General features: G+C 43.8%; 1 long non-coding RNA gene and 1 pseudogene across 1 annotated transcript; one reads left to right on the top strand and one right to left on the bottom strand.

Moving 5' to 3' along the window:
- The first annotated feature begins 6,396 nt into the window (after positions 1 to 6,396).
- Positions 6,397 to 11,899, top strand: LOC106606811 (inter-alpha-trypsin inhibitor heavy chain H3-like; annotated as a pseudogene).
- Positions 11,900 to 12,480: 581 nt separating this feature from the next.
- Positions 12,481 to 26,612, bottom strand: LOC145879817 (uncharacterized). Its single transcript, XR_014392624.1, has 2 exons — positions 20,101 to 26,612; positions 12,481 to 13,925 (listed from the first exon to the last, which is right to left on the bottom strand). It is a non-coding gene; the product is annotated as an uncharacterized LOC145879817 (long non-coding RNA).
- Positions 26,613 to 26,919: the final 307 nt, after the last annotated feature.

Raw genomic sequence — 26,919 nt, 5'->3', positions numbered from 1 at the left:
GTGGCATTATTAAAGTGACTAGTTATCCATTTATTAAAGTGGCCAGTGATTTGAGTCTGTATGTAGGCAGTAGCCCCACTGTGTTAGTATGGTTATTTAACAGTCTGATGGCCTTGAGATAGAAGCTATTTTTCAGTCTCTCAGTCCCAGCTTTGATGCACCTGTCTGTACTGACCTCGCCTTCTGGATGATAGCAGGGTGAACAGGCAGTGGCTCAGGTGGTTGTTGTCCTTGATTATCTTTTTGGTCTTCCTGTGACATCAGGTGCTGTAGGTGTCCTGGAGGGCAGGTAGTTTGCCCCCGGTGATGCGTTGTGCAGACCGCACCACCCTCTGTAGAGCCCTGTGGTTGTGGGCGGTGCTGTTGCCGTACCAGGCGGTGATACAGCCCGACAGGATGCTCTCAATTGTGCATCTGTAAAAGTTTGAGGGTTATAGGTGACAAGCCACATTTCTTCAGCCTCCTGAGGTTGAAGAGGCACTGCTGCGCCTTCTTCACCACACTGTCTGTGTGGGTGGACCATTTCAGTTTGTCCTTGATGTGTACGCCGAGGAACTTAAAACTTTCCACCTTCTCCACTGCTGTCCTGTCGATGTGGATAGGGGGGTGCTCCCTCTGCTGTTTCCTGAAGTCCACAATCATCTCCTTTGTTTTGTTGACATTTAGTGAGAGGTTGTTTTCATGACACCACACTGTTTTCATGCCCTCACCTCCTCCCTATAGACTGTCTCGTCATTGTTGGTAATCAAGCCTACTACTGTTGTGTCATCTGTGAACTTAATGATTGAGTTGGAGGTGTGCATGGCCACGCAATCATGGGTAAACAGGAAGTACAAGAGGGGGCTGAGCACGCACCCTTGTGGGGCCCCAGTGTTGAGGATCAGTGAAGTGGAGATGTTGTTTCCTACCTTCACCACCTGGGGGCGGCCCGTCAGGAAGTCCAGGACCCAATTGCACAGGACGGGGTTGAGACCCAGGGCCTCAAGCTTAATGATGAGCTTGGAGGGTACTATGGTTTTGAATGCTGAGCTGTAGTCAATGAACAGCATTCTTACATAGGTATTCCTCTTGTCCAGGTGGGATAGGGCCGTGTGCAGTGTGAAGGCGATTGCATCGTCTGTGGACCTATTTGGGCGGTACCCAAATTGGAGTGGGTCTAGGGTATCAGGTAGGGTGGAGGTGGTATGATCCTTGACAAGTCTCTCAAAGCACTTCATGATGACAGAAGTGAGTGCCATGGGTGATAGTCATTTAGTTATGTTACCTTAAGATAAGATAAAACTATATACCTGCAGAACTTGCTTTCTGGAGTGTGGTGTCAAAAAAGCAGAGTATCTCTTTATTATGGACAGACTCCCCATCTTTACAACCATTGTATCTATATTTTGACCATGACAGTTTACAATCTAAAGTAATTTAGTCTCCTCAACTTGTTCAACAGCCACACCATTCATTACCAGATTCAGCTGTCTAGAACTTAAGGAATGATTTATACCAAATACAATGCTCTTATTTTTAGATATGTTCAGATCTAGTTTATTACTGGCCACCCATTCCAAAACAGACTGCAACTCTTTGCTAAGGGTTTCAGTGACTTCATTAGCTGTGGTTGCTGATGCATAGCGTATATGGTTGAATCATCAGCATACATGGACACACATGCTTTGTTTAATGCCAGTGGCAGGCAATTGGTAAAAATAGAAAAGATGAAATGGCCTAGAGAGTAGAGCCTCGAGATTCTCATTGAAGCGTTCATGATACAAGCAGGAACTATGATACTATACTGCCACATAGTGTCTATGAATAGTACTGTCAATGTGTCAGCCTTCCTCTCGTTGTTGAGATATGACGTCATCGTGCATAGCAGACACATTCCTCTGCCCAGGCGTTGCTGACTCATACCAGATCTTGTAAGGCCTGGATAGGTGTTTTTTACCTATCAGCTAACAACATCATATGTTCTAGCATTCAGTCAGTCGATGACACGGTCGATGATGTTGTATGTAAGCATTGGTTGATGCGTGCAACATCTGAGCAGGGGAAAGTGACCTGAATCTACCAAGACTGGCACTGTTGGCTCTTCCACTGTTGGCTCTTCCACTGTTGGCTCTTCCACTGTTGGCTCTTCCCAATACACACATAGAGCCTATAGAGCCTATTGCCACCTCCAGGCTTTTATAATGTAAATTTACCTACACAGGGATGGAGACCAGATAAACATTTACAGACTACTCAACTAACATAAAAATAATAATAATCAACACATTTTTTAATCGACTAACAGACCTATGTATAACATAAACTAAACGAAACATACTATATAGTACAAAATGTAATGTATACTGTCAAATATAATGAACAAACAGAATGGGGGGAAAACACACACACTACGACACACACACAACACTTACACAACACACACAGACCTACACTACAACACACACACACACCACCAACACAACACACACAGACCTACACTACAACACACACACACCACCTACACAACACACACAGACCTACACTACAACACACACACACCACCTACACAACACACACAGACCTACACTACAACACACACACACCACCTACACAACACACACAGACCTACACTACAACACACACACACCACCTACACAACACACACAGACCTACACTACAACACACACACACCACCTACACAACACACACAGACCACCTACACTACAACACACACACACCACCTACACAACACACACAGACCACCTACACCACAACACACACACACACCACCTACACAACACACACAACCACCTACACAACACACACAGACCACCTACACCACAACACACACACACACCACCTACACAACACACACAGACCTACACTACAACACACACACACCACCTACACCACAACACACACAGACCACCTACACCACAACAAACACAGACCACAACACAAACACCACCTACACCACGACACACACACCACCTACACAACACACACATACCTACACTACAACACACACACACCACCTACACCACAACACACACAGACCACCTACACCACAACACACAGACCACCTACACCACAACACACACAGACCACAACACAAACACCACCTACACCACAACACACACACACCACCTACACAACACACACACACCACCTACACCACAACACACACAGACCACCAACACCACAACACATACAGACCACCTACAACACAACACACACAAACCACCTACACTACAACACACACACACCACCTACACCACAACACACACACCACCTACACCACAACACACACAGAGCACCTACACCCCAATACACACAGACCACCTACACCACAACACACACACACAGAAATACACCACAGCACACACACACCACCTACACAACAACACACACAGAACTACACCCCAATACACACAGACCACCTACACCCCAATACACACACACAGAACTACACCACAACACAGACCACCTACACCACAACACACACAGACCTACACCACAACATACACAGACTACCTACACCCCAATACACACACACAGAACTACACCACAACACACACAGACCACCTACACCACAACACTCACAGAACTACACCACAACACAGACCACCTACACCACAAAACACACAGACCTAAACCACAACACACACAGACCTACACCACAATACACACAGACCACCTACACCCCAATACACACAGACCACCTACACCACAACACACACACACACAGTACTACACGACAACACACACAGAACTACACCACAACACAGACCACCTACACCACAACACACACACACAGAACTACACCACAACACACACAGACCACCTACACCACAACACACACAGACCACCTACACCACATCACAAAAAGTACATTTTCTATCTGAACCTTCTGTAACCTTGCACCTTGCTGAACAGGTTTCAGGTAGAAACCTCCCCCAGATAAATGTCTTCCCTTTTGACATGTCTACGAGAATCTGACAGCCTCCCAAGACCTAGTGCTCTTGCTCCTATGTCTGGGTTTCTGAGACTAGTAAATCCAGCCAGTAGGCCCCTACCAGTCTCTCACTTCATTAGAAACAAGGAAGTAGAAATGAAAAAAAGTGAATCTTTGTCAAATCCGTAATGATTTATGTGAAGAGGCCCACAATGTGGATACTAAAATCTCTGTTGGATTGTTGGCTCTTTTCACTGCATAATATTTCAAAGTTGTCCTTTTTGGGTTTAGAAAAAGTGGCTGCTAATCTTACTCCCGTTCTGATAACCTGGTATAGCTAGCCATATAAAAATGACTGGTGGTAGTTAAAGTCATTTTTAGGCGTAAGCCTAACGCAGTTGATTGGTGACGATGAAATGAACATGTATTGGGATTGACATTCAAACAAGCATTATATACTGTGATTTTTACCCACAACATTTTAGTGAAACACACATATAAACAATTGCCTAAATGTAGGCTAATTTTGATGGGCGGCCCTGAGGAGATTCTTGATCGGTACCACACGGGTAGTCTGGAAAACCCGACCCTAGGGAACAGAGTGACTAGAGTCTGGTTTCAATTATGGACTCTTTTCATAGAGGAACTGTCACTACCGACGACACTTCTTTATCCGCTTGAATAAAATTCAACATTTTAGCTAACAAGATGGAGATCACACAGTGATCAAGTGGCTAGTTTGCATTAACTACCTTAACTAAAACCACTGCAAAGGTTTTGCCTGAAAACGTTGGTTTTGAATAGCGATGTTCTGGAATGTCTGCATCGTGTTGGGAGAGTCCCCAGAATTCATTTTTGATCCTTTATCTACGTAGGCAGTGACATCCCACTAAGCATTTACCAACGGCGATGTCTTTAGGACGTCTCTTTTTGGTCCTGTCCGGACCGTCCGTCTTCTTTTGGTGCAGTCCGGACCAAATCTGAACCATTCATACACATCTACTGTATGTTTCACAAGATTGGACAGCACAGTACATCACAATACAGTAGAGCACAGCATAGTACATTACAGTAGGTACACAGTACAGAAAACAAAAGTAGAGTATACCAAAGTATAGTACACTACAGTAGAGCATAGTGGAGTAGAGTTAAGTAAACAAAAGTAAAGCATATTGTACTTTATTGTACCCTACCTTACTCTAATGTACTCTACTGAATTAAACTCTACTGCAGTGTACTATACTCTACTGATTTAAACTATACTGTACTCTACTGAATTAAACTATGCTGTACTGTTCTGTACTCTACTGAATTAATCTCTACTGTACTGTACTCTGCTATGCTCTACTGTACTAAACTGTGCCGTACTGTGATGTTCAAACTTGTGAAATATAGCTTAGACGTCTATGATTCATTCAGATTTGGATCTGGTCTGCACCGAACAAATGGGTACTTGTTTAGGGGCGGAGCTCATTCAAATAATAAACAGCATGCTTTGCAAGAGTTTGTTTTCACATGTACATTTTGGGCATTCAGCAGATGCTCTTATCCAGAGCGACTTACAATCAACAACAAACCTGTAACCGTTACTGAGGATGTTATTGTAGTTGGAGTGGTCTGTTGGGTGGACTACTTTGAACATCATAGCTGATATAAGTGCATGATATTGATGGGAGCAATAATACATGTTCTGTTGCAATCTTCAGTTGGCTCCTCGTTCCTATATTAAGTGGCTTGAAACATTTATATTGTCAAATAATGATTACTTCATTCAGCACCTAAAATGCACCTAATTTCAATGTCCAGAATAATAGGTATTTTTCGACGTCCAGAAAATACATATTTTCGCCTTCAATGTCATTTTGCTTACAGTGGTAGCTCCTCTGCCAAAAGAGTCAATCATTGAAACCAGACCCTAGTCACTGTTGCCTAGGGTTGGGTTTTCGAGGCTACCCCACTGAAGGATGTGTGTGTGGCATTTCCATTGTTTTGGTTGAACTCTTACCTGATCTAACTGAACATTTTGTAACCTTGTACCTTGCTGAACCAGCTCTGTAAGCAGTATCGTTTCAAACAACATATTTTAACCTAGTTATATATCAAGAGAAAATGGACACCTGTCTTCTTGGCTACAGCCTTCCTGTGCTGCCTTTTGTTTGGTTTCTCCCTCCAACTTTGGGGCTCCTGAGGGGGGCAGAGGTCTTAGGCACTGCATCTCAGTGCAAGAGGAGTCACTACAGTCCCTGGTTCGAATCCAGGCTGTATCACATCCTGCCGTGATTTGGAGTCCCATAGGGCGGCGCACAATTGGCCCAGCGTCGTCCTGGGTAGGCCGTCATTGTAAATAAGAATTTGTTCTTAACTGACATGCCTAGTTAAATAAAGGTTACTTTTTTAAAATTAACAACTGGAAGGTAGGCTATTTTAGGAAAGAAAGCATGAGCATAGACCACAAAGATAGCATGAGCATAGACCACAAAGATAGCATGAGCATAGACCACAAAGATAGCATGAGCATAGACCACAAAGATAGCATGAGCATAGACCACAAAGATAGCATGAGCATAGACCACAAAGATAGCATGAGCATAGACCACAAAGATAGCATGAGCATAGACCACAAAGATAGCATGAGCATAGACCACAAAGATAGCATGAGCATAGACCACAAAGATAGCATGAGCATAGACCACAAAGATAGCATGAGCATAGACCACAAAGATAGCATGAGCATAGACCACAAAGATAACATGAGCATAGCCCACAAAGATAACATGAGCATAGACCACAAACATAGCATGAGCATAGACCACAAAGAAAGACTCATACCAGATCTTGTAAGGCCTGGATAGGTGTTTTTTACCTATCAGCTAACAACATCATATGTTCTAGCATTCAGTCAGTCGATGACACGGTCGATGATGTTGTATGTAAGCATTGGTTGATGCGTGCAACATCTGAGCAGGGGAAAGTGACCTGAATCTACCAAGACTGGCACTGTTGGCTCTTCCACTGTTGGCTCTTCCACTGTTGGCTCTTCCACTGTTGGCTCTTCCCAATACACACATAGAGCCTATAGAGCCTATTGCCACCTCCAGGCTTTTATAATGTAAATTTACCTACACAGGGATGGAGACCAGATAAACATTTACAGACTACTCAACTAACATAAAAATAATAATAATCAACACATTTTTTAATCGACTAACAGACCTATGTATAACATAAACTAAACGAAACATACTATATAGTACAAAATGTAATGTATACCAACTGATTGCAGCATTACCACAAAAAAAAGGAGAAGGCAAGTGGAACGGGGAAAATGTAAGGAACTTGTTTGTTTGCCCTTTATTAAAGACCAAAATTGGCAACAACAAAATCATAAATAAATAAAAATATATCAGTTTTACTTGAGGACCAAAATGTTGACCGCGGTGCCATACAGGTTGCAAAATAGTTGGGAAGAGATTTTCGATGTTGTCGTAAGGATTGGACCAAAATGCAGCGGGAATGTGAATGCTCATTTTCTTCTTAATTAAAAAAAAATGAACACTGAACAAAAAGAACGCCGAAAAACAGTCTTGTCATGTGCAACAAACACTAAACAGGAAATAACTACCCACAAAACGCATAGAAAAACACCCCTACTAAATAGGACCTTCAATTAGAGGCAACGAGGAACAGCTGCCTCCAATTGAAGGTCAAAACAATAAACTAGACATAGAAATAGAAAAACTAGAAAATAGAACATAGAAATACAAAACATAGAACACAACACAAAAACCCCGACAACACAAAACAAACACACCCCTGCCACGTCCTGACCAAACTACAATAACAAATAACCCCTTATACTGGTCAGGATGTGACAGATGTGCTGATTCCGTGGCACATGGTTTATGAACAGATACACAAAACATCAGCAGATTCAAAACAGAGTTTTTCAATTTAAATTGTTATACAAAATTCTTGCCACAAACAGAATGTTATGTATATGGAGCATACAACCATCTCAGCTTTGCAGATTTTTCTACGAAGAGACAGAATCGTTAGATCACTTATTTTGGTATTACCCTTATGCGCTGTAGCTTGTTTCTGGTTACAAAAAAAATAACCCTACAAATAGCACTGTTGGTTAGATTTGGAAAACCATAGTCAATCAATCAATGTAAAAAGATGTATCTTTAACTTACAATTTGTATATTATATAAAAGATTTAGATGCACTATTGTAAAGTGGTTGTTCCACTGGATATCATAAGGTGAATGCACCATTTTGTAAGTCGCTCTGGATAAGAGCGTCTGCTAAATGACTTAAATGTAATGTAATGTAATGTATATACTATGCGATTAGACAGGTTCAGAATTTAAGTGGAACATCACTGCACAGTTAAAAAATATGTGGCACATGGAAATCATAAGAGGGTGGTTTACGGAGATACTGTATGTGGGATGGACTGAAAGTAGCTGAGGGGTGGGTTTACGGAGGTACTGCAGGTGGGATGGACTGAAAGTAGCTGAGGGGTGGGTTTACGGAGGTACTGCAGGTGGGATGGACTGAGAGTAGCTGAAAGGTGGGTTTACGGAGGTACTGTATGTGGGATCGACTGAGAGTAGCTGAAGGGTGGGTTTAAAGAGGTACTGTAGGTGGGATGGACTGAGAGTAGCTGAGGGGTGGGTTTACGGAGATACTGTAAGTGGGATGGACTGAGAGTAGCTGAGGTGAGGGTTTACGGAGGTACTGTAGGTGGGATGGACTGAGAGTAGCTGAGGGGTGGGTTTACGGAGATACTGTAAGTGGGATGGACTGAGAGTAGCTGAGGTGAGGGTTTAAAAGCTCATGTTCTATAATAGTTATGACTGAAAACATGATGTATAATGTATAAGTACTATCTATATAGATGAAATGTATATCAACATATCAAATGACTTTGTTCTTGCTATGTAATTACTGTAAAAAAAAAATAGAATAATAATTTTAAAAAGTGCCATGTATGTAAAATGTTTGTAGAATGTACATGTAACAACAGAAGAAAAAGCTGTAAAAACAAAGTTTATTTTTGTCCTCCGAAGAGGGGGCTGGTGGATGGCCCCCAAAAATAATCAAAATAAAAGGTGCAGCAGGGCCAGTGTGACAGCTGTGGAGAGCAGGGCCTGAACGAACACCTGGTCATTGTCTATGACATCCCCAGGAACACGTCCATGGGAGATCTCAAGGAGTCAAAAGGGTATTTTGTCCATCGCTTTGATCCTACTGATCCTACCCTCATACCAAAGAATGTGGTTTTCATCATCGATCAGAGTGGCTCCATGCATGGCAGGAAGATGGAGCAGACCTGTGAGGCCTTGTTGAAGATCCTGGTAGACCTGGCAGAGGAGGAGCACTTTAGCCTAATCACCTTCAACTACTCTGTGTCTACCTGGAAGAAGGAGCTGCTGCCGGCCAACCAGGAAAACCTGGAGGCTACCAAGAGCTTTGCACGACACATTCACGACAGAGGAGCCACTGACATTAATGCTACTGTCTTGGAGGGCACAGCCATGTTACACCGACTCCGAGAGGGCTCAGCCTCCCTCCTGACACTGCTCATTGTTGAGGACCTAACCACAGGTGAGACCAACCTGGAAAATATCCACAAGAATGTAAAGGAAGCCATTAGTATGAAAATCCCGCTCTACTGTCTCAGTTTTGAAATTAATGTAAACTTTGAGTTCCTGGAAAAGATGGCACTGGAAAACAGCGGTGTGGGATGCAGAATATATAAAGACTCGGATGGTGCTCTGCAGCGGCAGGGAAGGGAACACACACTATGAGGCAGTGTATTCACACTACAGTCACTGCACTACTATGGATTTTAATTATTTCTTACATGCACTACATGACCTGGCTTGAAGTCGACGTTTCAATTCATCCCAAATGTGTTTGATGGGGTTGAGGTCAGGGCTCTGTGCAGACCAGTCAAGTTCTTCCACACCGATCTCGACAAACCATTTCTGTATGGACCTCGCTCTGTGCACCGGGGCATTGTCATCCTGAAACAGGAAGGGCCTTCCCCGAACTGTGGCCACAATGTTGGAAGCACAGAATCGTCTAAAATGTAATTGTATGCTGTAGCTTTAAGATTTCCCTTCACTGGAACTAAGGGGCCTAGCCCGAACAGCCCCATACCATTATTCCTCCTCCACCAAACTTTACAGTTGGTTCTATGTATTCGGGCTGGTAGCGTTCTCCTGGCATCCGCCAAACCCAGATTCGTCCATCGGACTGCTAGTTGGTGAAGCGTGATTCATCACTACAGAGAATGCGTTTCCACTGCTCCAGAGTCCAATGGCGGCAGGCTTTACACCACTCCAGCCGACGCTTGTCACTGTGCATGGTGATGTTAGGCTTGTGTGCGGCTGCTCTGCCTTTTCATGAAGCTGCCGACGAACAGTTCTTGTGCTGACGTTGTTTCCAGAGGCAGTTTGGAACTCGGTAGTGAGTGTTGCTACCGAGGACAGACAATTTTTACGTTTCCACTTCACAATAACAGCACTTACAGTTGACCGGGGCAGCTCTAGCAGGGCAAAAATTTGACTAACTGACTTTTTGGAAAGGTGGCATCCTATGATGGTAACATGTTGAAAATCCCTGAGCTCTTCTGTACTGGTCATTCTACTGCCAATGTTTGTCTATGGAGATTGCATGGCTGTGTGCTCGATTTTATACACCTGTCAGCAGCGGGTGTGACTGAAATAGCCAAACTCACAGATTTCAAGGGGTGTCCACATACTTTTGGCCATGTAGTTTAGCTCAACATAAATCATAAAACACAAACGATAAAAAATGGTCCCGATTAAGCTTCATTAGCTGGAATATAAAAGGGCTGAACCAACCTTTAAAGCGCAATAAGATTATATCTCATCTAAAGAGGCTTGACGGTTGTTTCCTGATTTCCTAACTGTTGATTATGTGAGAGGAAACAAGGAGGAGCAGGGGGCGGGACTATTGGCCTCTCTACATTTACATTTTAGTCATTTAGCAGACGCTCTTATCCAGAGTGTCTTATAGGAGCAATTAGGGTTAAGTGTCATGCTCAAGGGCACACCGGCAGATTTTTCACCTAGTTGGCTCTGGGATTCAAACCAACGACCTCTCAGTTACCGGCCCAACACTTATAACCGCTAGGCTACCTGTACTGTATGATTAACAGGGATTTTAAGAGGAGGTGGCCACACCCCTATTGATGGACATGTAGATGCTGTACCTGGGTGGGGCTAACCTGACCCAGACCAACTTCAGCCAGTACAACAACGGCTCCGAGATACTGGTGTCTGGCCAGATCACAGACAACAACATAGAGACGTTCACTGCAGAGGTTATAGTCATATCGAAAATAAATAGGGTGAAGTACTCTGAGACAATACCAATGGAGGACCCCATTGAAGCCGGTTCTGGCAGCCACATCCAGAGACTGTGGGCCTACCTCACTGTGAAGCATCTACTGGACGAAGAGGTGCAGTCTAGCGGGAATGCGAAAGAAAAGGTGTAGAAAGATGCCCTGGATCTTTGTCTGAAGCGTGGCTTCGTGACTCCTCTCACCTCCATGGTGGTCACCAAGCCCCAGGGAGAGGACTAACAGGTGTCCCACAAGCCCAAGGAGGGGGAGAAGCCCTCAGGATCCAGGCAAGGCTTCTCTGGGTCAATCATCCAGTTCATGAGCGGCCAACCCGGACTCCCCGGGCCCCCTGCACATTCAGCGCCAGATTATAGTGGACAAACTCAGACAATGGGAGGAGGAAGAGGAGGAGGACTCGGCTTGATGCTTGATGCTGAGGAGGAACAGGAGTCATATCCTGCAAATAAAATAGTGAGTCCTCTCCTCAGCTGAGGGTCAGGCCCTGCCACTGTGCTATGACATCCCTGTGGTTCTCTTGCTCAGACTCCTATGAACGGTCAGCTTGGATAATCAGCCAGTGCAGGCTACCAGAAGGTTGTAATCTATTACAAAAGCGAGTTAGACAACACTGACAGCATATTAGATAACACTGACAGCATATTTCTCCTGGAGCCTGAAAATCAACCACAAATCAGACAGTGTGTCTCTGATCCTATCGGACAAGGAGATGGACATCACCATAGGGTCAACACGGGTCATCATCATGTTCAGGTGGCCCGTTCTGAGGCAGCACCCGACAGGATACAACATTATGGGGATCATTGCCCGTCCACCTGTTGCCTATGAGGAGGTCCAGGGAACAACAATGTCGTGTCTTTGGCTATGCCGTATTAAGTGACGTGCTAACCTATAAAATTCTTTCTCTAATTAATATGACCTGATTAAGCTAATCATGTAAATGTAATTAACTAGAAAGTCGGGGCACCACGGAAGAACGTTTATAGAGCCGTTATCTTCCGAATAAACTCTTAAAATACTTAGTAATATTTTACATCGATAGCAGTCAATATTAACCCTTATCTTATTTTCAGTCTCATAATGAAAGTTGTAAATTCTTGGCTATCTTCACGAACCCTGGCTAACAAGTTGAATCAGCAATACAAAATTGGGTTTAATTATTTATTTACTAAATACCTAAACTTATCACACAGAATTACAAATACACCGAATACATATGATGTCATACAAAAACGTCCTGGTGGACGGAACCTGTATGAAAGCTGGTTACACAAAGGAAAGGGGGTTGGGCTTGAATGAAAGAGCGGGAAGATTTAGGAACAAAGAAACAGCAGCTATGCTATCGTAAATACATTATCTTATGCATTCTAAATTACCGCCCATTTGGAAAAGGAAAATGCAATAAATATTTACTCTGAGCTGCGCTTCGGTAGATTGGTCGTAGATGCTGGCCGGGTTGGCCAACAGATCTTCCTGTACTCGGAAGAATGTCTCTGGTGGTAAATTGGATGCGTGGTGGTATCTTCGTCCGTCTGTTAGACTGGATCCGTCGTCCGTCCTTTCCTAGCCCACGTCTACAGCGGCCGCTGCTAACTCAACGGCTAGGAAGTAGCACTTCTGTAGTGAATAAGCTCAAAGTTCATACCAGTTCATACCATAGCTCACGCCGAGGTTGGCTTAGTTGACATGTGTGTCCTTCTAACGTAGAGGCTGCAGACCTCACGTACTGGAACAACGTGGTTATCTTTTCGTCAAAGGCTTATATAGTGGAGAGGGGGTGGATGTGTTTCATCGTTTATAACCCCTGTCTCTTCACAGGGTTGGGCCACTGATCAAGCAGGGCACTTTCCTTATGAAAACCCAATTCTCTCATTTGGAAGCTAAAATTACATTTAATCTCCTAACAAACAATTTCAATATCAAACATTTCAATTGCATAACAATTCCATGTTACTCTGATAACTAGAGGGTGTATACTTTCTCAGGTACAGTTTATGTTGTCCTGTCATCAGTCATAATGTCTCAGATGACAACCGAACCTTACATACATACTCAATACGTTCCCAAGCATATTTCCAACTGGTTTTATTACCAAAATATGGTTCCTTTTCCCCATTTGTTTGATGTTCCCAGACTCTCTATATTTAACACAGGCTATTCAAGTCCTTCAGTAGGGTCAGAGAGGGGAAGGGAGAAAGGTATTTATGGGGGGGGGGGGGGGGGTCATAAACCTTACCCACAGGCCAACGTCATGACAGTCCCCCCATGTTGGGTTCAATCTTGCGATTAAACTGCATGTTGTAAACCAACATAAAAATGAACATGGGTTGTCCTGGTTGTGGATCATCGTTGTGGTCCCCATCTGGCGGTCGACCCGGGTAGGGTGTCTGCAAATGAAGAAATCCGCTCCAAGGCTGGGCAGCAGATGTCCAGTTGGTGGTTGCTATTGCAGTCCCCCCTCTGGTGGTCGACCCGGGTAGGGTCTCTGCAAATGAAGAAGTCCGTTCCATGGCTCGGCAGCGGATGTCCGGATTGGGATCGCCGTTCCGGACCCGTCGTCTGGTCGTTCAGACTGGAATATCTGGGCAGTAACTTAGGCAGATGTTAACAACGCACACACACTCATGAAATATATCATTACATTTCCTCCCAAATGAGCGGCGTTGTGGCACTAACTGATGGTTGTATAGGGGAGTTGTTTATGGCTCTATCACTTTCTATGTGCCGAAGAAAATGAAACAAAAGGAATGAAAGCATAAACAAAACAAAATATAGTTATGCCACCTTAATCATCTAATTGGACTGTATTCTATCTAGGTCCGTGGTCTTGGCAAAATGACCCTATCATGGCATTGTCTAATGTCATATCTAGGGCTTTCCTAATTTGCGGGGTGGCGCTTAGGGTACTATCCTAAGTTGACAACTATATGATAAGTCTACAGCTGTAAGGCACTAGTTTTGGGCAGTCTACAGGGATGACCTATGGACTTCTGGTTAGAAAACTGGTGAGTGCTGTAGAGTCAAAGGCCTAGAAGTAAATGTTCAACTTTACTAAGGCTGGTATTTTGCTTGGACCCTTAAGTGATCCTAGCATAAATCCTAATTGGATGTTCCGTTGTGCATGTGCGTTTATGCTTACACAATCGCGCATGTCAAGGGAAGAAAACCAAGTATCCTGGCAGATTACAACTTGTTCAGAATGAGTGTGACGTAGTCAGGTAATTTTCAGGTCAATGCCTGGAGGTCAGTCAGAATTGGTGTCAAGGGAGTCTGTAGTAGTTTTTCTACAAGTCACTGTGTCTTCCACTATTGTAGTGGCAGTAGGTATGAAGTCTATTTCATAGCTATGTTATCCACGGAGGAGCTAACCTCACGACGGAAGTACTCTAAGTATTAGACCAGTCGTACGTGGTGTGATCATGGTTCATGACTTCTAATAATTTTATCCTGAACGGAGGGTTCTATTTATTAGTGGCATGTGTTAACCATTGGAAGAGTGCAATGGAGATTCCCTTCCCCGTGTTGCACTCTGAGTGACTCCTATGTCGCTATTATCAATAGCAATTTAACTTGTGAGGTTACTAATCCTCTTACTCTTACTGAGTGTTGCTGGACTGACTGTGGTATTGGTACTGGTATTCAAGGGGTCCAGTTGTCCTACCGATTTATTCTGAAATATTATCTACCGGAACACATGATTGGAGCATATTACTAGTTGTATTGTAGTTGAACCTACACATGGCAAGGAATGATTATTGTTGCCATTTGTTTTGGAGGTGGACAAGTCCATTGGACTTCCTTTACGACCAGTGTGGTACACCTCAGTACTATCTTAGATGTGTTCTAAGATAATCCCCGTCTAGGGGGCTGTCTGCTCCTCACTGTTCTCATAGGGGAGTTTACAACTAGATTTGATTTATGCTCTGGCGGCCTCGTACGGTGTTGTCCGTAGTCTCGACCCCCCCACTGGCCTCGATGAGGCTCATCATGGGTCTGGGCTACTATTCCCCCCCTTTGTGTCTCGGGACCCCCCCACCAGCGGGTGGCGTTGGTGTCCGAGGCGCAAACGAAAAGGTCGGACCCTATGTACGAGTTGTCAGTGGCCGCGTTATTATGAGAATGGCTGTAACCTTTCAACCAAATCTCCTGGTGTTTGTGCTTCAACACCCTCAGTGGCTGTCGAGGTCTGTCAGTCACCACCGCGTCCACGTGTGGCAACTTCTTCAGTACCTGCAAACTGAGACGAGGATATCGGTCTGTGATATCGCAAAGTGTTTCACCAGTGGGAGTCATCGGGTCAGTTGCTGGACTGACGCCATTAGTGTCATTGTAAGGGGTGACAGTCCCCAACAAAGCAGAAGGTGTATCATCGGAAGCAGAGTGTACTCTGCGCATCAATGTTTTTCTTGCTGAGACGGCCGCAGTGCTTGCGGAAGTGTCCGAAGGGCAAGAGAAGTTCATCTCAACTACCATATTGCACGACTGCAAGGAGGAGGGAAGTTGCTCATTCACAGAGACAGCTGGCTCGAAATCGTGAAAAGAATGGTCAATCAGATTGGCTGATGGAATGTGTCGAGATATCGTAATATCTCCTTGGATCGGATTCTGCACCAAGAGGTTTCTAAACGTCTTTTTCCCAAGGGGTGCTTTCGACAGATACCCCTCGTGAATGACTGCGTTGCAGCTAGCGTTAGGGGAAGACAGTGTGGTCAGTGGAGAAGGCACTGTGGCCTGTGACCATACCTGGTTGGTTTTCCAATCCATCAATGGGAGCAATCGATCCATCAAGTCTGCTCCAAGTAGCAGGGGTACAGTTTCGAGGCTTGTAACATACACAGGGTGAACGAGCGATACGTCCTTGAACTGTAGTTTCAGCATGACTCTCAATGTGAGAGGCGAGGTAGTCTGAGTGACCCCTCGAAGTGTAGTGTCGCATCGTTCCACTTTTAACCAATGTTTAGTTGGCTTCAAAGCCCTTTTGAGATCATCAAACAATGTTTGAGAGATGAGTGATATTGTCGCACCCGAATAAATTAGCGCATGACAAGTTAAGCAGTCCTCCAGGACTGTTTCCAGGTATGGCCGTTTAGATTCGTGGTTAGTGGACATATTCCCCACAAAGTGGAGTGGTCGTTCGCAACGACGTGATGTGCCCTTTCTGTTCAAGGTGGAAGAAGATTGACTTTTCCGATTTTGAGTGGGCTTGGCTTTAACGAAGCGTTTTACCTTTTTCTTCGCAACTTTTGTATCAGAGTCTACAGACAAAGCCCGGGGGCTTGTTTCTTGATCAAGCGGGCCCTGGATAGGGTCTTGAATGAGAGCGGGAGAAATTTGAACTTTAACGTCCTTGCAATTTCTGCGGACCTGGTGTCCGGTAATTCCCCGTCTAGTCCTTGTGACTTATCTTTTACCCTTTTCTCAAGTTGTTCTCGCTTTAGTTCTTCCCGTAGTGGGACTTCTGGAGAACATTGGTCTACGTTTTGATCGTCCTTCAACCCTTTGTTACCCTTGTGCTCTGACACTTTGTGTGGGTTGGATGCAGGAACGTAGCGAACAGGTCGATTGTAGCGGTAGTCGTTTTGAAGGCGACGTACTTTACAGTTATTTCGACCGCGGCGGTTATTGGAATCATGGTTTCGTGTTAGAAACTGTTGTGGTGCGTCATCTCTCGACGCTCCAATACCTGATAATGCACCCTCTAACTGGAGTGAGTGCTCCTGGTCAAACTTCAAAACCGAGTGGTCAGGGCTCTTAGTGTTGCGAGCTTTTGATGCCTCAAAAGCTGTGCTTGCAAGCTCTCTGAGTTGTAAGATAGGCAAGCCAACGTGGGCTGCAGGGCCCAAGTAGGTAATGAAGGTGGGATACATGTTCGACAGAAACATTTGTTTGAATGGTAACAGCTCTTCCATTCCTGTTTCCGTGAGTAGGCCAAAGTAAGCTGAACGAAGCCTATGGTAGAAAGCTTGTGGGTGTTCGTTCCGAGCTTGTTTGACCGTGTTAGCCAGTGAGCTATCGTGTTTGCGAGTCGCAGAACCACTGAATTCTAATTTCAAAGCTGTGGCAAGTTTAGCGTAGTCATTTAGCACGTGTTGCTGTTGTAGACGAATGAACCTCGTCACATGTCTATTCGACGTTCGCTTCAACAGGTAAACCCTGTCAGAACCCGTAGCGTGAGGGTAGCCACCCAACGCGTCCTCTATGTCAGCTAGGAACGTCTCAGTATCGTTTGGCTGACCTGGAACGGGGTCAAAGGTGGGGAAATTCTTGACGAGTTTGTCAAGGTATTCCGCGCCAAGCGGGCGGAGAGGATTGGCTTCATCCTGTGGAGAAATTGGGGCCGACAGGCCAAGAGGAGAAGCCAAGCTTTGGCTTTGTTGGCCAAGAGGCTCCATATTACTCAGTGCCGAATGGCCAAGAGGAGAAGACTGAGGGACACATGATGGAGGCAATGTCTGAAACCTATCGTCTTCACTCCTTTGAGTACCGGACTCCGGTTGCTTGGATGGGTAGTCATGCTGTAGAGCGTGACCATTCTGGACTTCCTCCAGATGGTACCTAAGGGTGGTCTTCTGCTGCATTGCAGAGTCCACTTGAGCACTTAGAGTACCGATTTTGGACACGTGAGTGTCACCTCTGCTCCTTTCCGTCTCAAACTTATCTGTCATGGTTTGCAGATAGAGGTCTCGAGTACAGAGCGAAAGATTCAGTGATGAGTTTTCCTCTGCTTGCTTAGAAATCAATATTTCCATCCTCATCACCTGAGTTCTCTCATCATTCATTTGGTCAGCAACTTCAATAAGTTCTGCTGATTTGTCATCCAACTTTGTCATTGTGTTCATCAACTGATCGTCTTTGGTCTGCAGAATTTGGAGTAGAACATTGTTACCTTGAGTAACATTCAACAAAACTGCCTGCATGTTATCAAATTGCGCGTTCCTGTTTGTAGATAACTCGACAGATTTATCTAGTTTGGCGTGGACTACATCGCATTTAGTTTTGGCTAAATCGAGTTGTTCCTGCAGACGATGATTTTGTTGGAGAGTTTGTGCTCGTTCATCGTCATAAGTATTTGCAATTACTTTTAATTCTTCCGATTTCAAACGCAGTTCCTCGACTAGCAGAATGTTTTCATTTCCTGCTTTTGTCAATAGTTGCTCAGTTCTCTCCACCTTTGCTCTCATGTTAGCCATGTCTTGCACGTGCTTCAGCTGTGCACTGTGGTATTGGATCGATGCCAACCTTTGATGGCGATACATAAGTGCTAAAGTGGAGAGAACCGTCACAAAGCCTGTGTTTGATGGTTGATTTTGGAGAGCGTTCGCAATTTCGGCTGTGTTTTCGCTAATGTCATAATTAGGGTTGGTATCCCTGCTGAGGTCAGAGATCGATCCTTTTATGGGTTGAGGTTCACTAATTAGCGGAGGAGTGGTGACCACCTCCTTTGGTAGCTTGCACATTATTAGAAAAATTTAGAGGAAAAATGTTCCTAATTTCTTTCAATGTTTGGGTTTGGAATTCATTGGAAGCTGCAAAGACAAGTTTAATCTATTTATAGATGTTGACGAACCATCAGTACTGTACCAGTAATGTGGAAGTTGGACGTGAATGAATTTGCAAAAGCAAATTGAATTAATTAATCAATGCCAATGATTAATCCTACCTGGGTAGGCTATCTGGGTATTAAACTTGAATTAACCTGAGGTTGCTTCATCCAGGTTAATATGGGAAGTTTAAAAGAGTCTCATTTGATTGCAAGAACATTAAGGTATGTTCAACAATTTAACTTATTAAATTGAATGAGATGATAATCCATACAATCTCCATTGATTGGATATCATAAGTGTAAACAGTAGATCAAATGTTGGGAACACTCCCCACTATGGTACACTTCTTCCTTGGGCCGAAGCCACATGGGATTCCCGCTGGGGCGGGACTTCTGTCAGTACTGGATTACTGAATGGGTTTTGCAAAAACCAAATTTTACTGATTGATCAATTTTAATGATAAATCAAACCTGTATAGGCTATTTGGGATTTAAACTTTAATTAACCTGAGAGGTTTATTCATCTAGGTTAATGTGGGAAAAAGATTACAATGTCTCATTTAGAAAACTTATTTAAAAGATCCACTTGAGAATGTAAATCTGGCAATTTCACTTATTAGTTCAATTGAATAAGACATCGATATCCGTCTGGATATCACGAGTAACGACTTGAGTGTCACCTGACTAATTATTCTTGAAGGAAAGTACTGGTGACTCTTCAGAGGTCCCTGCTGGAACACGCTGAAATCCAACTCAAGTCGGATGAATTACAACGTGGCACAAAACAAAATGGCTGTTTTCCCTTTTGTTAGCTTAGCATCTCGAGCAAGCTAATGCTACTTGATGCCTGAAAAATGCTCAACATAGGATTCCCTTGGCAAGGGAAAGGTTTTACTTATAACGTATTATGTTCAAACCCTTTTCGGCGATATTTGACGATGTTTTAACCGGAACTCGCGGCAAACAATCAAAATGCACCGTGGTCTACTCGCATCGAAACGCGAGAGAGACAGAGAGATACTTATCGCTGGTCAAGCTAATCTCTCCTAAATTTCAATCGGCTGGGTCTTTGTCCTCGCTCGAGAAATTAATAATGACCTAGCCAACACACGTCTGAAACGCGCGAGGCACAAATAGCCCAGCGTTTGGCCAAACGCGCTATTTCTCAGATAGCTTTATCAGTCCTCATACAGAACTGTATAGCTTATGCTCGCCACTACCTACCTCAGAGCACAACACGGAGGCGATTCTCCAGAGCACACACGCACCAATAATTCCGGTCTACAATTCCCATAATGTATATAATAAACTTGGTATATTATGTAATCTGCTTTTCAATTTTATATAGGCTGAATCAAAATGAAAGCGTCATCCTATTTTAGATTCCTCGCACGGGGCGTCATATGTGATATTATCAAATTGACCCAACGTGCGTCTTAGTTTTAGAGTCCTCACACGGGGCGCCATATGTCGTGTCTTTGGCTATGCCGGATTAAGTGATATGACATGCTAACCTATAAAATTCTTTCTCTAATTAATATTACCTGATTAAGCTAATCATGTAAATGTAATTAACTAGAAAGTCGGGGCACCACGGAAGAACGTTTATAGAGCCGTTATCTTCCGAATAAACTCTTAAAATACTTAGTAATATTTTACATCGATAGCAGTCAATATTAACCCTTATCTTATTTTCAGTCTCATAATGAAAGTTGTAAATTCTTGGCTATCTTCACGAACCCTGGCTAACAAGTTGAATCAGCAATACAAAATAGGGTTTAATTATTTATTTACTAAATACCTAAACCTATCACACAGAATTACAAATACACCGAATACATATGATGTCATACAAAAACGGAACCTGTATGAAAGCTGGTTACACAAAGGAAAGGGGGTTGGGCTTGAATGAAAGAGCGGGAAGATTTAGGAACAAAGAAACAGCAGCTAAATTCTAGAACAGAATTTCTGTATTTATAGTGTTCATCAGTTGGTGATGGGAGCAACTATACTGAACAAAATATAAATGCAACATGTAAAGTGTTGGTCCCATGTTTCATGAGCTGAAATAAAAAATCCCAGAAATGTTCCTTACGCACAACAATGTCTCTCAAATTTTGTACACAAATTTGTTTACATCCCTGTGTGGTGGCTAATTTCTGCATTACCAAATGAGGAGAGTTAAACACACCAGTCCAAGTTAACTACATCTTTAATACTTAAGATACTTTTGCAAAAGTTCTTGACCTTCAATAATGCACTCTCTCGAATGAACCAGGAAGGTGGTTACACAATGGCTACAGAGATATTTTATTGCAAAGATACACCCCCTTCAATGTACATTGACAAACCACAGATCTTAATAACAGTTCACAAAGGTTAAGTTTTATATGACAGATATCCATAAAACACAGCAGGCAGTAACTGCTATGTCAACAGGGTTCATTATATAGACCAGCCTCTGGGCCATATATTATCACAGGATAGGTGCGAGATCTAAGAGAGGACATACAAGGGTCCATTTACTGCCATAATCCTCCCCACAATAAAGAAAAGGAGGGAGTGATTGTCATTGGTTCCCCATTGGTTCCCCATTAATCATGCCATCCCTTCACATGGTTTAAGAATAAGTAAAGACACATTCCCATGACGACAAATCTGACCTCTCCCCTCTCTGGGCCCCAAGTGTCTGAGCCCCAGCTAAGGTTGACCTGCAACGGAAAAGACACCAGAGTGCAATGGACACTTTCTAATGACAAGTACCTCAAATAAGCATATTATACTAATAAAACATCTTAATTATCTATGTTACCCAACTAATTATGATTCGTCCACGACACCTGTTAGTGAGCATATCTAATTTGCCAAGAGAATCCATACACCTGACAGGTGTGGCATATCAAGAAGCTGATTAAGCGGCATGATCATTACACAGGTGCACCTTGTGCTAGGGGGACAATAAAAGTCCACTCTAAAATATGCAGTTTTGTCAAACAACACAATGCCACTATCACGACTTCCGCCGAAGCTGGTGCCTCTCCTTGTTCGGGCGGTGTTCGGCGGTCGACGTCACCGGCTTTCTAGCCGCCACCGATCTACGTTTCTTTTTCTATGTTGTTTTGTCTTGATTGTACACACCTGGTTTCCATTACGTTATAATTTATTCCCTATTAACCCTCTGGTTCCCACATGGTTTTTGTGCGTGTTTGTCCTTGTTAAGTGGTCGCTCTTTGTGTAGATCTGGATTGTTTCCACTGTATGGAATTAGTTTATGTATTATGTATTATTGTCGAGTAAAAATAGGTTTTTACTCAGTTGTGTGACCTGCGCCTGACTCCGTCCTACCTGCTGCACACAGACACAGATGTTTCAAGTTTTGAGGGAGCATGCAATTGGCATGCTGACTATAGGAATATCCACCAGAGCTTTTGCCAGAGAATTGAATGTTTATTTCTATACCACGTAGTTTTACAGAATTTGGCAGTAAGGCTACTCTGTCTCACAACCACAGACCACAAGTAACCACGCCAGCCAGGACCTCCACATCCAGCTTTTTCACCTGAGGGATCATCTGAGACCAGCCACCCGGACCACTAAGGAAACTGTTGGTTTGCCCAACCGAAGAATTTCTGCACAAACTGTCTGAAACCATCTCAGGGAAGCTCATCTGCGCGCTCGTTATCCTCACCAGGGTCTTGACCTGACTGCGTCGTAACCGACTTCAGTGGGCAAATTCTCACCTTCGATGGCCACTGGCATGCTGGAGAAATGTGCTCTTCACGAATGAATCCCGGTTTCAATTATACCGGGCAGATGGAAGACAGCGTGTATGGTGTCGTGTGGGCGAGTGGTTTGCTTATGTCAACGTTGTGAACAGAGTGCCCTATGGTGGCAGTGGGGTTATGGTATGGGCAGGCATAAGCTACGGACAACAAAAACAATAGCATTTTACCGACTTACTTTTGATACTTCAGTATATTTAAAACCAAATACTTTTCACATTGACAGGTTTGTAGTAGAGCGGGTCGAGAGTGTCCACATCACCAACAAACTATCATGGTCCAAACACACCAAGACAGTTGTGAAGGGGGTACGACAACACCTTTTCCCCGTTCAGGAGACTGAAAAGATTTGGCATGGGTCCCCAGATCCTCAAAAGGTTCTACAGCTGCACCATTGAGAGCATCCTGACCGGTTGCATCACCGCCTGGTATGGCAACTGCTCGGCATTCAAACGTAAGGGTAATGTGTATGGCCCAGTATATCACTTGGGCCAAGCTTCCTGCCATCCAGGACCTACAGGTATATTCTAGGCGGTGTCAGAGGAAGGCCCAAAAAAATCTCTCAAATCATAGACTGTTCTCTCTGCTACCACACGCCATCCGGTACCGGAGCTCCAAGACTATGTCCAAAAGGCTCCTTAACAGCTTCTACCCCTGTCGTGGAAAATTGTCTTAAGAACATAATACTCTTACAAGAACTTGTGAATTCAATATAGGCTTTAATACAGAGTAGCAAAGCCGAGCCCTTCCGTGGAAGGACCCTATTACACATGCAACAGAGCCGAGCCCCTCCATGGAAAAGACTAAATTCTCATATTACAGAGTCCTATCTTTATATGATTCTGTCTTTGCATAACGTATAGAGTCCCCTCCCTCTATATGAAAATAGCTTCCCTTGTCCGTTCTTTACCATTATCTCTCCATATCAGTTGTTGCTTGTTAACGCTCACATCTGACAGCTGTATAGGTTATAATGCTAGCAGGGCCTCCTCATGTGGTACAAAAATAATGCATGCACTGCATGCTCATCCTTTTCTCTGTACCCCTTTGTCTGGCTATCTTGAGTATTTGGGGCCCTTTCTGCATAACTCAAGTCTGGTTGTCAGGTCGCTATGCCTCCCACCGTGGCCTGTTGCTCTATCAGAACCAGATGTCTTCTTCTCCTCCTATAGCCAAAATATTTATGTTCTTTCCCCTTCAGCACAGCTGCTTATCTCCCACACCCCCAAGCCATAAGACTGTTGAACAATTAATCAAACGGCCACCCGTTTTTTTACACTTCTGCTACTCGCTGTTTTATCTATGCATAGTCACGTTACCCCTACCTACATGTACAAATTACCTCGACTAACCTGTACCCCAGCACATTGACTCGGTACCGGTACCCCCTGTATATAGCCTCGTCCTTGTTATTTTATTGTGTTACTTTTATTAAATTTTTTACTTTAGTTTATTTAGTCAATATTTTCTTAACTATTTCTTGAACTGCATTGTTGGTTAAGGGCTCGTAAGTAAGCATTTCACGGTAAGGTCTACACCTGTTGTATTCAGCATAATTAGATTTTTAGAGTATTTTAATGAATGACTTTCACGTTTACTTCTGTCATTTTCTATTAAGGTATCTTTACTTTTACTCAAGTATGATAATTGGGTACTTTTTCTACCACTGGCTATTGGTACACCGTAATTACAAGTTACTACCCTTCAAGATAAACTTCATTCTAACTAGCCAAATCCTGTGTAACACCTAGTAATTACATCGTACTTATGTGAATATTACATGTACTCTATAGCGTACTAGTTTATTCTCCCACTCGGATGGGCTTCCAGAAGCTTTAAAATGAGGGCCAGGTTGTCAGAATGGCTAATGTACTGTATAAGTACACATTAATTACAAGTAAGTACCCCTCAAGATACACTTCATTTTAACTAGCTAAATCCTGTGTAACAACTATTAATTACATTGTACATAGGCAAACATTACATGTAGAAATAGTCGTATTCCTCATCTGAGATGACACTCGTACTACATCTGTTTTCGTGAGCTCAACCAAGTTAACCCAGATGGTACGATTTTGGGGGCAAGTGCTAGCAACTATGTTGAGTGGAGATATATTTTAAATAGTGCAAAATCATGGTTAAGTAATTCTAGCCTATTGAGCATAGGCTATAATCTCTCAGACACCCAGTGCTTCCACAAGGGATCGCAACCTTTGTCACAGTTGTTAATTAATCGGATGCAGTTGAGAAGAAGCGAAACAATAAGTTGGTGAATTTAGTGGAAACCTGCCCATTTGTAACAAGCATGGTAACATGTCAGTAGCACAGCGGTCTAAGGTATTGCATCTCAGCACTAGAGGCGTCACTACAGACCCTTGTTCGATTCAAGGCTGTATCACAACAGGTCGAGATTGGGAGTCCCATAGGGCGGCGCACAATTGGCCCAGCGTCGTCCGGGTTAGGGTTTGGCCGAGATAGGCCATCATTGTAAATAATAATTTGTTCTTAACTGACTTGCCTAGTTAAATAAAGGTTACATTTATTTATTTTTTTAAACAAGCATTCGTTGTTACACTTCTGTAATTAAATCAAATCAAATCAAATGTATTTATATAGCCCTTCGTACATCAGCTGATATCTCAAAGTGCTGTACAGAAACCCAGCCTAAAAACCCAAACAGCAAGCAATGCATGTGAAAGAAGCACGGTAGCTAGGAAAAACTCCCTAGGAAAAACTTCCTAGAAAGGCCAAAAACCTAGGAAGAAACCTAGAGAGGAACCAGGCTATGAGGGGTGGCCAGTCCTCTTCTGGCTGTGCAGGGTGGATATTATAACAGAACATGGTCAAGATGTTAAAATGTTCATAAATGACCAGCATGGTCAAATAATAATAATCATAGTAGTTGTCGAGGGTGCAACAAGCACGTCCGGTGAACAGGTCAGGGTTCCATAGCCGCAGGCAGAACAGTTGAAACTGGAGCAGCAGCACGGCCAGGTGGACTGGGGACAGCAAGGAGTCATCATGCCTCGTAGTCCTGAGGCATGGTCCTAGGGCTCAGGTCCTCCGAGAGAAAGACAGAAAGAGAGAAAGAGAGAATTAGAGAGAGCATATTTAAATTCACACAGGACAACGGATAAGACAAGAGAAATACTCCAGATGTAACAGACTGACCCTAGCCCCCCGACACATAAACTACTTCAGCATAAATACTGGAGGCTGAGACAGGAGGGATCAGAAGACAATGTGGCCCCATCCAATGATACCCCCGGACAGGGCCAAACAGGCAGGATATAACCCCACCCACTTTGCCAAAGCACAGCCCCCACACCACTAGAGGGATGTCTCCAACCACCAACTTACCGTCCTAAGACAAGGCCAAGTATAGCCCACAACGATCTCCGCCATGGCACAACCCAAGGGGGGGGCGCCAACCCAGACAGGAAGACCACGTCAGTGACTCAACCCACTCAAGTGACGCACCCCTCCCATGGACGGCATGGAAGAACACCAGTAAGCCAGTGACTCAGCCCCTGTAATAGGGTTAGAGGCAGAGAATCCCAGTGGAAAGAGGGGAACCGGTAAGGCAGAGACAGCAAGGGCGGTTCGTTGCTCCAGCCTTTCCGTTCACCTTCACACTCCTGGGCCAGACTATACTTAATCATAGGACCTACTGAAGAGATAAGTCTTCAGTAAAGACTTAAAGGTTGAGACTGAGTCTGCGTCTCTCACATTGGTAGGCAGACCATTCCATAAAAATGGAGCTCTATAGGAGAAAGCCCTACCTCCAGCCGTTTGCTTAGAAATTCTAGGGACAATTAGGAGGCCTGCGTCTTGTGACCGTAGCGTACGTGTAGGTATGTACGGCAGGACCAAATCGGAAAGATAGGTAGGAGCAAGCCCATGTAATGCTTTGTAGGTTAGCAGTAAAACCTTGAAATCAGCCCTTGCCTTAACAGGAAGCCAGTGTAGGGAGGCTAGCACTGGAGTAATATGATCCACATTTTTTGGTTCTAGTCAGGATTCTAGCAGCCGTATTTAGCACTAACTGAAGTTTATTTAGTGCTTTATCCGGGTAGCCGGAAAGTAGAGCATTGCAGTAGTCCAGCCTAGAAGTAACAAAAGCATGGATTAATTTTTCTGCGTCATTTTTGGACAGAAAGTTTCTGATTTTTGCAATGTTACGTAGATGGAAAAAAGCTGTCCTTGAAACAGTCTTGATATGTTCTTCAAAAGAGAGATCAGGGTCCAGAGTAACACCGAG

Source organism: Salmo salar, chromosome 06 (genome assembly GCF_965601325.2).
Source record: "Salmo salar chromosome 06, fSalSal1, whole genome shotgun sequence".
NCBI lineage: Eukaryota > Metazoa > Chordata > Actinopteri > Salmoniformes > Salmonidae > Salmo > Salmo salar.
This window is presented reverse-complemented; position numbering and strand designations above follow the sequence as displayed.